This window comes from Bemisia tabaci, chromosome 5, assembly GCF_918797505.1.
Source record: "Bemisia tabaci chromosome 5, PGI_BMITA_v3".
Taxonomy (NCBI): Eukaryota; Metazoa; Arthropoda; class Insecta; order Hemiptera; family Aleyrodidae; genus Bemisia; species Bemisia tabaci.
Window position 1 is genome coordinate 26313672 of NC_092797.1, and position 12934 is coordinate 26326605.

General features: G+C 38.7%; 1 protein-coding gene across 6 annotated transcripts in view; it reads right to left on the minus strand.

Moving 5' to 3' along the window:
• The window catches only part of LOC109037478 (guanylate cyclase 32E), a 141716-nt gene extending 132146 nt beyond the window's left edge, over nucleotides 1-9570 (minus strand). For 2 of the 6 annotated variants that reach the window (XM_072300479.1, XM_019052176.2), the window contains exons 1-2: nucleotides 9192-9570; nucleotides 8057-8348 (exon numbers count right to left, since the gene is read on the minus strand). The gene's annotated coding sequence lies outside the window, so the exon portion shown is untranslated. Of the gene's footprint in view, nucleotides 1-8056; nucleotides 8443-9191 lie in introns of all 6 variants that reach the window. The other 4 variants (XM_019052177.2, XM_072300478.1, XM_019052174.2 and 1 more) reach the window with 4 other exon arrangements.
• Nucleotides 9571-12934: the final 3364 nt, after the last annotated feature.

The following is a 12934-nucleotide window of genomic DNA, read 5'->3' on the forward strand; positions in this document are numbered from 1 at the left end:
TGCTCGCTCCTTTATTTCAAAGGTTACAAAACGTAATAATGAGGTTTACGAGGAAGTCGTATCCTGCCTTGCAATAGTTGGTGCACATGAGTATCGCTGAAGCTTTCCGATTCGAGTCTGCATAAAGTAATATAATGGATAAGTCCTACACGATTTTATTGTATGACCATATTAATCATACACGAGCGAGCATGTTTAGTTCCTTTTTCATGCTTCTTTTCCTTATAGTTCCTCTTCTATCAAATTTTATTTTTCCATACAAAACCTGCATAAAATTTCGAAAGGAAGGGAGGGTTGTGTAGGTTTACACATTTCCTCACTGCTCGTCAGCAGTATTATCCTGGAGTTTTTTTCTTGGCTCCAGCCCGATTTTTCCTAATATATTCATTTCGTTTCAGCCACATACGACGCGAGATGCGAGTTCAAATAACGAAAATAAATAAGCCACAACAAATTTGAAATCGTACGACAACATTTTTAAATGGTTATTCTAATCTTCTCGGGGGAAAGAAATATTGGTCCAGGCCTAATTGTTTGATAAACGGTTCATCTGCTCTGCTCTACTACTGCCATGCTATGGAGAAACGCCGTATGAACATTCGACAGTTGCCAAAATCCGAATAAAACATGCATTTTGTAGGAAAGTTATGCTTATTTTTCCTTGAAATATTCAGATATTTTAGATTAAATTGCGGGCAAAATTGTCTGAAGGATTTGAAGGAAAATGTTATCAATTTTCCCGGTAAATTCGTTATTTATTGAAGGAGATTTGGTAACGTCTGAAGGCTCACACGGCGTTCTTCTTTAGCACGGCAGACTATGCTGCCGCTGCCCTCCGTATCAAAAATGCCGTAACTCCATTTCTAATGTTATACTTTTCTTCCACACAAACTGCTCTATTACAAGAAAACCCAATAGGACCACAAGGCTTCAATTTTCGTTTTGAGTTCCTAACGGTATGCCGCACCGAAAAAAATAATATGCTGTTTTAGCATCTAGGATGTCAAAAATGTGTCTGGTGATCCCAAGATGTTGCCTTTACTGCCCCCGCAGTTGAATGCGCATTCACAGGATGTAAAATTAACTGCGGGAGCAGTAAAGACAGCATCTTGGGTTCACCAGACACATTTTTGACATCCTAGATGCTAAAACAGCATATTATTTTTTTCGGTGCGGAGTTGACTCAAAAAAAAAAAATGGATGTATATTTGTTGGTTTTCTTGTAATACAGCATTTTTCTGAAAAAGATAATTAAAAAATGTTAAATCGAGAAACGACGTTTTTACTTTGGACGGCAGTATGGCTAAATCATAATTTATTGGGATTCAGGTACAACAAATTGCGGTCCAGCCACCAGCCACACTCGGATCAAATTTTACAATAAAGAATTACAATTCGTGACTCATCTTTTAAACATTGTATATGCCTATAGTTTTTCCCTTGCAAGTAGGAGCTTTTATGGATATGAGCTAAAAATAGTAATTTAAAGTTTTTTCTTTGTTTTTCACTTTCCCTGGTAAACATTGGCAGTAGAATCTGTGTTCCAAAATACCATAGACCTACGGCCGGCTGTAAGATTTCCAATAGCTTCTAAAGCCGGCTACACAATTTCTTATAGCCGACGGCGATTAGGCAACTCACAGCCAGGCGATAAAGTGTATGCTAAACGTCACTAATTACGGATGCTAGGACTTAGTGAGTTTTTGGACCACTGCTCTCTTTTTGGGCCGTAGTATCTTGATTTATGTTGCGAGAAAAGCTCCGTACTTTTGATGGATGCCTGCCATTCCTAGTATATTAGAGCGCCTTCAGTTTCGTATGATACTGTGCAATACCTCTAGTGTGAAATAGTTGCTTCAAGCGCCGTGGCACGCTGCGGTGCGGCAGGCGGGCAGCCAGCGCGAAACGCGCATTGGCGCCTACAAACCTAACAGGGATACTTCACGCGTTGCCCAATGCGTGAAGTATCCCTATTAGGTTTGTAGGCGCCAGTGCGTCGCCGCTCCGCTTTGTGTTAATATTTAATCTGGCGGAGTCAGCGTTATTCAACTCATGATTTTGAAATGTTTGCACATCCTGTATGGATTATTCTCGTTTTAATTGATGAAAAAAAATAAGTATTAAAGGAAAATGTAACGTGTGTTTTGAAAATATTAAGGTGGTTCCGTATCAAACTTAATGATTTCCAAAGCACACGAATTTCTACACAATTTCTTATAGCCTTTTATAGCCAATGGCGATAAAGCAACAGCCAGGCGATAAAGTGTAAAGCCCGGCGATAGGAACTATAGCCCGGCTGCATAATTTTTTATCGCTTCGTATAGCCCGGCCGTATGATTTTCTCCGCATTCTACAGCCAGCCATATGATTTTCTGTAGCCTTCTTTAGCCGGCTATAAGAATTCCTATGGTATTTTGAAACGCAGCCCTTATCGCCAATTATTACCACGGTCAGTTTAAAGTTATTTTCTGTTTTCAAGATTAGCTGTGGTAGATGTGTGCTATCTCTTAAAGTTTACTAATAAATAGATGGATCGTATTCGATGTACTGTTTGATTTAAAACAATAGAACATAACCTGGTGGATGTTTCCAATATTAAAAAACCACTCAATATGCGGCTCAACTCATATAAACCTCAAACAAAAATTATAGGATTCAAGTTGGAAAAGCTGAAAATCAGAAAAATCCGTACGATTTCACTTATCGTTGCCATTTTATACTCTTAGGAATAAAACTTCTTTCATATAAGACCCGTTTCCTCAGATTCCCAAATTGACTTTTGAGGCTATGTTTACAAGTTGAATCAATCAATATCGATACAATCTCACCTGTTTGATGTATCGAATACGATCTATTCCTCGCGATTTTCCGAGGAATCCCTCAAAAAAAAAAATCGTTCCACTTGAAGTTTGAACGATACGTCAAAAACTTTTGAAAAATAAGAACAAGAGCGAAATGAAATTACATCAATTTCCGTGGCGAATGGAACAAACCATCGTGGAGTAGTGACGGAATCGGGAAATTAGGTTCTACGACCTGATGATAGATTCAACAGATGGTCCGGTGTCGATTCATCTTATATCCCGTCATCGACCGCTCGCTCGGATAAAAAGCGTCTCGTCGAATGACGTCGCAAGGCAATAATAAGGTCTGCGTAGTCGAATTGGCCACGAAATAAAATAGCTTATGACAAAGACAGTGTTCTCATTGGTTTCGATCTCTATCAAAGAAGATTAGTTAATTGCATATCGATCGAGAATGTTTGCGACGGCATTAAACGAGCCGGGTCAGACCACTTCAAGAAACTGAGTTCTTTCATGGAACGAGTGCTTCAGTAGATCCCAAAGGATTCGTGGACAAAGACTTACCCTTTTGAGCCAAATGTTATCAAGAGTTAAACAAGTCAATTCGGAACTATCAAAATCTAATTAGTCCCTTCAGCAAAACTTGCGCTACTTCAGTTTATTTTAATCATCATGGAGGAAGAATAGCTTGGGCGCCAATTAAAATTTGGAGCAAAACTCTCCGAATCATCATCAAGTTCTTTTCAAAACACGGCTTCTAACTTTGGCTGCTGGAGTAAAAGTTAGAGAGGCTAGATTGAATTTACATTTGCCGCCACCGTGCGAGGGTATTATCTATTTTCGATATATTTTCGGATTCCAGTAAAAACGTGAGCACACAGTAGCGGACTCCGCAAGATGTATTAATGAGAAAAAATATAATGATTAACGACTCACTTGCATATTATTATTTAATCATATATTCTTTCATGTAAATAGGGTTTTTTTTTCTTTTTAAACCCGGCTACTTACAAGTCTCATACATACGAAATGTTATAAAACAAATACTACTGGAAAGCATGAAACATTTTGTTATAAGAATCACACTTTCCTAGAGGATTATCAACTTATCTTAATATCTATTAAAACTGAACGATGTTTGCTTTCCATGTTCCTAATTTTTTTGACCACCAATTCTTGCAATTCCATGTACACTGTACAGGGTCCTTGTATGAAGATATTTCATAATTTCATATTAAAGCTAACACGAAACCATCCTTATAAATTTTGTTAGAAACTTTATAAATGTATGTATTTCAAGTTACACTGAATACACATAGTCACAATCGATATACCCACATTCATATACATATTTACACTTTACAGCCAATTATGTTTCAAGAACGGCTGAGAACATATTCTGGGGAAAGGCACATTAAGGAGTAGATGTGGCAAAATGCTCAACCAATGAAATCTGCTTTGCATTAAAACAGAATTTTTGAGAGACAGTACTGTTCTTTTAGCTAGACAGTGTCTCTTAAAAACGATACAGCTTGAATTCGCCCCGTTTTCCGGTTTCGCTCTGGTTGTCATTAAACGTATAAATAACTGATTCTCCCATGTAAAAATCCTACAAATATCATGACAGTTATTGCTTTTCCAGGCTTTACCCTATTTTTTATCGTTGTCGTAAGTATATCGGTGCCGTAGATTAACTCTTAATTTGTTTGATCAAGTGAACCGATATCGCGAACAGGGTAATTATGTGTCATATTATCCTTTGACTACTATAGGTTAATGTATTTTTTCGCAGGATATGTTGAATACATAAAGATAGCAGGAACGTTTCTCCCATACAGTAGACTCTGGATTATCCGGATTAATTGGTGCCGGGCCCGATCCGGATGAAAAAGAAATCCGGATATAATAGTAAACACAAACACCACCAACCAACACCACAGTATTCTTATTATGTATACATCATGTACATACCAACACGAATTTAAAAGGTTAACGCCAAACTGAACGACTCAATGGTGATTGTGAATGGTAGCCGACAACGATAAATTACAATACAACGATTAAAGCGCGCAATGCGTGAAGTATTCATGCAGTCTTGTAGCCGCTAATGTGCGTTTTAGGCTAACTAACCGACTGCACTGCGTTTGGCGTAATGCGAGAAGTATTTATGCAATCTAGTAGGCGCTAATGCGTTCCACACCGACCTCACTGTTTGGCGCAATGCGTGAAGTATTCCTTCAGCCTTGCAGGCGACAATATGCTTTACGACCGCTTCGCCGCGGATCCGCTCACTTATCGGAATGCGAACGTAGTTACATGGTTGCAAAATCGATCCGGATAATCCAGAGTCCAGATAATACGAAGCCGGATAATCCAGAGTCTACTGTACATCAATTGGACTGCATTTTGCAATAGGAACCACAATCTCTGGCTAAGTTAAGAAACAACGTATGCACCATCAGTCTTTTTATACACATATGTGTTTTTACGGATGAGCCGTGAATTATAGTTCCTTATTTTTATTGCAAAATGCGGTTCAATATATCCTTGAGGCATCATTACGTTAACATACGAAGACTATCAATTTTTAAAACAGGCTGAAAGTTTAAAATGTCGATTAGGTATATAATTGAGGGGGAGGCATGATGCAGCAGGTGCAGATTTTCCGGGCGTTCGTTGAAAATTTCAGGATCCTCTCCATCTCTGAGGCGTGGAAGTTTAAAGCTCATAAGAAGTTTTATCAAAAGCAACATTTTGAAATTGGACAGCAAAATTGTATCGAACGGTACTGTATCGATATTTAGCTTCAAATCCTTCGACTGTAGTAAAATTGGCTGCGCACTTTGCCGGAATTTTTGCAGCTTAGGACGGGATTGTAAAACCTATTTCTCAAGTCCTAGATCATCGGTCATCATCAAGCGAATCTCAGCGTCGACTTTTGACAGCATCTTCTACACTGCAAGAGAGATGGCAGTACGGGGTCTCTAAAACATACTGTCCTAATATCACGTTAGTTACCTCTTATTTGATTCAAATCGACTCGAACTGTAATATTAGCGGAGAACATACGAGATGTTTGCCGCAATATCTTGAGTCCCGACAAGTCAAAAGCGCGAGATGAATTTTCCACCTCTCACCTCGTGTCATCTTGCCGTGCGAACTAGCGACGCCTAAGTGGAAATTCGGCTTTCGAAGTCGCCCTCCCCCCAACTCGGCTACCAAAGTTTTCGTAGCTTATTGAAACTCCAGATTTGTTCCGCGTTATTTACTTGTCCGTGATTCGGTGAATCAACTGGCTCCCCGAAGTTCCGCAGCCTTGCATACGGGACTGGAGGTCGGTCTGAGAGGCCCTTCCGAATGCCGCAAATACTTCAGCGAAGTTAATTTTGCTGATGGAGTCAAAATCCGTGTTGTATTCAGCCCCGGGCTCTTTTTCTCCGCCTCCTCCGTTTTCATAAACTACCAGTGGCTGGGCGTGAACAATCGATTATCGATATTTCCCCATCTGGAGCTATAGTAAAGAATCGATTATTAAGGTGTTCGTTGCAAACACCCTGTTTATCGATTCTTTTCCATAGGTTTAAATGGCAGATCAATCGATCCATCGCAAAGCACGCCACGCCACCGTAAACTACGACCTGACCTATTTCGGCATTCTTGCTCCCGGCATTAACGAATTATTGGGAGGCTGTTAATCAATTTTTCGGTACCGCGTCAATCAACTTGGCGGACCCGGCGCGGATACAATGCCTGCCTCAACTTCTTGGTTAATTAAATAACGAGTTCCCACGAATTTTGAAGTTCGGCCTGGTGTATAATTAGGGAGACCATATAATTTAGATCATCAAAATTAGGAAAGTGGTTGACTTTTTTATGTTTCGCAAAAATTTAAATATCGGTGGCTACCGAACAATATCGCCTATCTGCAAACTAACGATTTTGCAGAACGGAGAGAAACCTTCGCCATTTTTGTACTTTTAAGATTAAATTTGCAATTTTCTCATACATTACAGCGTCATTTCAGCGCTCTCCTACAAAATAGTAAAACAACTAAAATCATCAGCTTGCGTATTTTATACTGTAGAATGCAGCAAAGTCTCTGACTAAAATTGTAAGTTAAGCGGTACTGTTCGTTAGCTCTCGATATCCAAGAGTATGTAATATTTATGAGACTTGATTCTTTCTACTCAAGAAAGCACTAGTAGGTCAGCTGGACTACATTACACAGTGAGGAGCAAAACTGTTTTGCAACTGGTTAAATAATTGATTATAAATAAATTTCAAGTAGTGTAAAAAAATGAAAGAAAATTGGACGTATTTGCGCCTAAAAGAAGAAAGTGTGGGAAAGAGTGTGCTCGTTAGTTGAGAGCCATAAGAATGAGTGGGAATTTAAGAGCATCAGTGACGTCAGCGTCGATGATTACTAATTATTAAATAGTTGATTATAAATAAATTCCAAATCGTGTAAAAAAAGAGAGAAAATTGGACGTGTTTATGACTAAAAGAAGAAAGTATGGAAAAGGAGGAGTGTGCTCATTAGCTGAGAGCCATAAGAATGAGTGGGAATTTAGGAGCATCTATGACGTCAGCGTCGACGATTGGAACTGGTGACGACTCGACGGTCGCGGATCTTAAACTCATGACGTCATCAGACCTGTCCACAATGCTCTTGTCACATGCGCCCTAGACTCATGAGTAAGCATATATTGCCGTTTATTGTTGGTTCCTTTTGATTTCATATAAATTCCCACTTTTCCGTTTTGCCAATAAGAATCACAACCACTTTTACATTGTTTCTCATGCGGCTTACGTGAGCACACCCCATATCTGCCACCCGTCTCTAGTTCCTTTTAGCATAAATGCGTCCAATTCTGCCGTGCTAAAGAAGAACGCCGTATGAATATTCGAGATTTGCCAAATTTCCTTCCATAAAATGTGCATTTTTTAGGCACGTTATGAATAAGTTACCTTGACATTTTCAGGAACTTTAGGTGAAATTGCGAACAAAATTTTATGAAAAATTGGAAGAAAAATATTCTTATTTTTACCGGAAAATTCTGGTTCTATCAAATCGTGCTCGGCAACGCTTGAAAGTTCACACCGTGTTTTTCCTTAGCACGGCAGAATTGACAACACCCAAGACTAACGAAAATACAAAAACAACAGTACGAAAAGAGTATGATCGCAATCTTATTTTTTTTTCGAATTGTACGGATCAGAATGAATGTTCTTACTTTTAAGCGGTCACCTACCTTGATTATGCTCTGCTATAAAATCCTCAATCCTTGCTCATCTCAATGATCCGTGTTATAGGTGAATAAAATGCAAAGAGGAACCATGAGGAAATCGAGAGCGCAATTCCGATGACTGCCGGATTCTCGTGACGTCACTCCATCTCAACTCCCGTGATTGACAGTTGCTTGATTTGAAGGAATCCATCACCGGACAAAAATTTAAATCCCCCACCTTCACTGGTAAAAAAAATGACTAGCTCCCGGTCGCACTTCCCTCCTGCAATTGTCTATAATCCGCACCAAAAAAGTCCTGACGTTGGAATTAAAGGATTCATATAATTTAGAGCTGATAGTCAGTTCTGAGGCTGTACGGGAAGAGATCTGTCAAAATTTTGAGCATGCATCTAATAGTAATGCAAATTAAAAAAATAGCTATACTCTATTAAAAAACTATAAACGTACATTTAAAAATGAGCTAAGAAATGCACTATTAGCAGATTGCCCCTATGAATTCGGTGACACGTGAAATTTTCTGTCATACTTGTAACATTTTATTGAAAAATTTGTTAAATCTGCGTATAGCAATACGTTAATTGGACCCTAGCAATGTGTTCAAAGGCCGCAGTGATATTGTCTCATTAAGGCACTTACAATGAAACAAGGAAACTGGAGAATTAAAATCTTAATTTGGAAGATTAATCTGATAGCATTGTGAACTTAATTTTTTTTCATCATTTATTTAGATTTTTTTCTAGACATTTAGACGTACTATCGAAAGAGACAAAAATTCTCTAGAAATCAACAACATTTTGAGGAACTGTTGATCAAATACCAAGAAGACTAATCTCCTTAGTGTGGACTCAAAAAACGCCCAAATAGTATTGTTCGCAACTTGTTGATTACCAAGGAAGTTCAGTCATAATATATTCAGATAATTATTCGTTTACAATTTTTTTGAAAAATTCAGACATACTATCAAACTCTGAGAGGAGGATCAAGAACTTTCACAAGATTTCGAGGATTCGTTGGTATAAAAAAGAACCAGGAAGACAAATCTCCTCAGTACAGACCCAAAAATCTACCTCGACAGTAAACTATTCATAATTTTTGAATACCACGGAATTTTTAATTTCTCGAGTTCGTTTTACTCTACCTGGGCACGAATATGGGACGAGGGGTAGGGGTGAAACTCTCGGCGAAATTTTCGCGTATCAACGCGGGCGAAAGCGACGACGCGGGTGACTGAGCTGCGGGCGCTAGACGGGGGCGAAGACCGGTCGCTGACTGTTGCTTCATAGCGGCCCCAGCCTCGGCTTCGTGCGCGCCAAAACGCGAGAAAACGGCGCAAAACGCTGCGCCGATTCAACTCCTTGCCCACCGCACAATGGATCGCCCTCGGAAAACTCCCGAATTTCCTTACACATAACATTTCAATGTATCTCCCGGACGGAGGATCGTAACTCCATTCCAAAGCTACAAAATCGACTAAAAAATTCAATTTTTTACAAGGGTGCACTGAAAAAAAATTCTAGGCGTTTTTACCAAGGTCCGTTGGTACCTTTACCATCTCACTTTTTTTACCAAATATTGGTAATTTTATCGAGAGAGACTGGTAAGCTTACCTAAAAACCGGTATTTTTACTGGTTTTTTTTTCAGGTAAAAATACCACTTTTATTGGTAATCAATTCCCGGTAACTTTGCCATTTTATCTCGGTAATTCTACCACAGTCGATAAAAAATATTGGCGTTTTTACCGAGGTCCAGTAAAATTACCGAGAAAGTTCAATAATTTTACCGAGATTTCTTGGTAAAATTACCAATTCTATAAATGGTAATTATACCAAGAAAAAACTGGGATCAAATATAACCCTGAATTCTTGGTAATTTTACCATTTTCTTTGTAAATACACAGAGATTTTTTTTTCAGTGTGTAGCCCTGGTAAAAATGGCAAGTGTTAGGTCAGTGAATTTTCCACTGAGGTCAGTGCAATTTGCTCTGAGGTCAGTTCAGTTTTCTCTGACGTAAGTGTTAAAGCACTTACCCAAGAAGTCAGCACTGAGGTAAGAGGCACTGACGTCGGGAGAAAGACTTACCTAAGTGCAGAGATGTCTCTGAGGTGAGCGGGACTGAGGTCAGGACTTGGTTCAGAGGGTAAGTCTCTGACATCAATCTTAATCGAACCGCACTCACTCCCAAAAAGTAGAGATGGCTCCCCCTTCCCCCACCCTATTTCATTTTCGTGGGGGAATATTTCCTCGGGACACGGGGACCACAAACTTTATCTTTCAGAGAGGCATATTTTGTAGAAGGTGGGATTTTCTAAGAGGGAAGGAAAACTAGTTTAAGTAGCCACACTCTTGAATAATTTGTTTTACCCTCTTCGTTTAAGATGGCACTTAAATAATTAAAACACAACAAAAAATGAGATCGATAAAAATATTATCACCGCTAAAATATGTATTTAGATATATTTATTTAAGCATTATTATTTTTTTATGAAAAAAATAGTTTTAAATTTGGTTTTAATTTTTTTTAGTTTTAACTGTTTTTAAAATGTTTCAGTCTCAATTTTTTTTTTAAATTTTCCTACTTTATTTTCAATTCTTTTCTAACTTTTTTACTCCTTTACTTTCAATTTTTGTATCTGCTAATTTATATTTTTTGTATAATTTCAACTTTCATTATTTTTTTTGCATCATTAGCTTTAATTTTGAATTTTAGTGCGATCCATTTTTTTTTCAAAGAAACGTAACTTACAAAACTTCATTTACATGTTGATTGATTAAAAAAGAATAATAGAAAAATTAAGTATCGGATTCACATTCAAAGACAAAATCATCATTTGCCGGCAAAATTACCCCAATGGAGGCCCTGAAATGGTAAAATTACGCCCCTAACACGTACACGCGCAGGTAGTGTAGTGGTTCAATCGCTAGGACGATCACCGAATTTAAGTTACGTCGGGCGTAGTTAGTACTTAGATTGGAGACCGCATGGGAACGAGCGATGTCCCCTGAAGATTGTGATACTTGCTTGGGATTGAAAACTCACAGCAGCCCTCCCTGATCGTCAAATAGTGACTTAACGTACCTGGCAGATCGGTAATTAAAACCTGGCAGATCGGTAATTAAAGAAATTTTTGCCTGTACAGTATTTCTGGGAGTTTCCACTCCGCTTACGTCTGAGACACTTAGGTCAGTGCCACTTACATCAGAGGCACTTGCCTTTGGAACAGACCTAACACTGAGGTAGCAGATCAGCGCCCGGCAGCACTGACATCAGTGCTTAGGTCTGTTCCAAAGGCAAGTGCTACTGATCTGAGCACTTGCCATTTTAACCAGGGAGTTGAATCTAGACATGCGAAAAGGGCGGAAGTCCAAAAAGACAACTTTTCGGGAGAAGTAAAAAACTTCTTGTAGGACAAACAATTCAAATTTTTTTTTTAAAAAAAAAAAAAAAAAAAAAAACGAAAAATATTTCCTATCGCGGAAGGCTTGCGGAAAATAGATCGTAAAAAGAAAAAAACAAAGTCCAAGACCTCCGCTCTTTTTGCATGTCACCAATATTTCTCTTCCCTATTAATCAACGTTGAAATGATGGACTTCCGCCGTTCTTCGCAAAGTCGATGTATAAACATTAGAGGAATCGAACAATGCAAAAAAGTCGATTTTGAAAAATTTGGACTTCCGCCCTTTTCGCATGTCTCGATTCAGTTGTGCAATTTATGATCAAAATTTGTCTGATTTTTACGTATGAGACCAGAAGAAAAATCAGTGAAATTTTCAATTAAAAATTCCCAAGATTCTCAATGTAAAAATGCAATTTGCGAGGGGAAATTTGGCAACATTGAAATGTAGTAACGTTCTTTCGTGACGATAACGAAGAGTTACGCTCATGGGCGATACATTTTGCACTATCAGTCGAAGCAATGTAATCTACTTTAGTGAAAAAGTTTCACAAGTTAAATCTGGAGGTAGTCAAAGCTATTTTTCTGGTACCAAACCCTGGTAAAAATTGGCAGTAGAATGTGTGTTCCAAAATACTATAGACCTAAAGCCGGCTGTAAGATATCCAATAGCCTCTGTAGCCGGTTGTACAATGTCTTATAGCCTTTTATAGCCGATGGCGACTAAGCGACAGCCAGACGATAAAGTTTATGCTAAACGTTACAGAATACGGATACTAGGACTTAGTTAGTTTTTGGACTACCGCTCTCTTTTTGTGCCGTAGTATCTTGATTTATTTTGCGAGGAAAGCTCCATACTTTTGAAGGATGCCTGACATGCTTAACATGTTGGAGCGCCTTCAATTTCTTATGATACTGTGCAATGCCTCTGGTGTGAAATAGTTGCTTCAGACGCCGTAGCACGCTAAGGCGCGGCGGGCGGGCAGAGAGCGCGAACCGCGCATTGGCGCCTACAAACCTAACAGGGATACTTCACGCATTGCGCAATGCGTGAAGTATCCCTGTTAGGTTTGTAGGCGCCAATGCGTCGCCGCTCCGCTTTGTGTTAGGCTCTAATATTTAATCTCGCGGAGTCAGCGTTTTTCAACTCATGATTTTGAAATGTTTGCACACTCTGTGTGGACTATTCTCATTTTAATTGATGAAAAAAAAATAAGTTTTAAAGGAAAATATAATGTGTGTTTTGTAAATATTAAGTTAGTTCCATATGAAAATGATTTCCAAAGCACACGAATTTCTACACAATTTCTTATAGCCTTTTATAGCCAATGGCGATAAAGTGTAAAGCCCGGCGATAGGAACTATAGCCCGACTGTATACTTTTTTATAGCTTCGTATAGCCCGGCTATATGATTTGCTCCGCTTTCTACAGCCAGCTATATGATTTTCAATACTCTTCTCAAGTCGGCCATAAGTTCTCCTATGGTA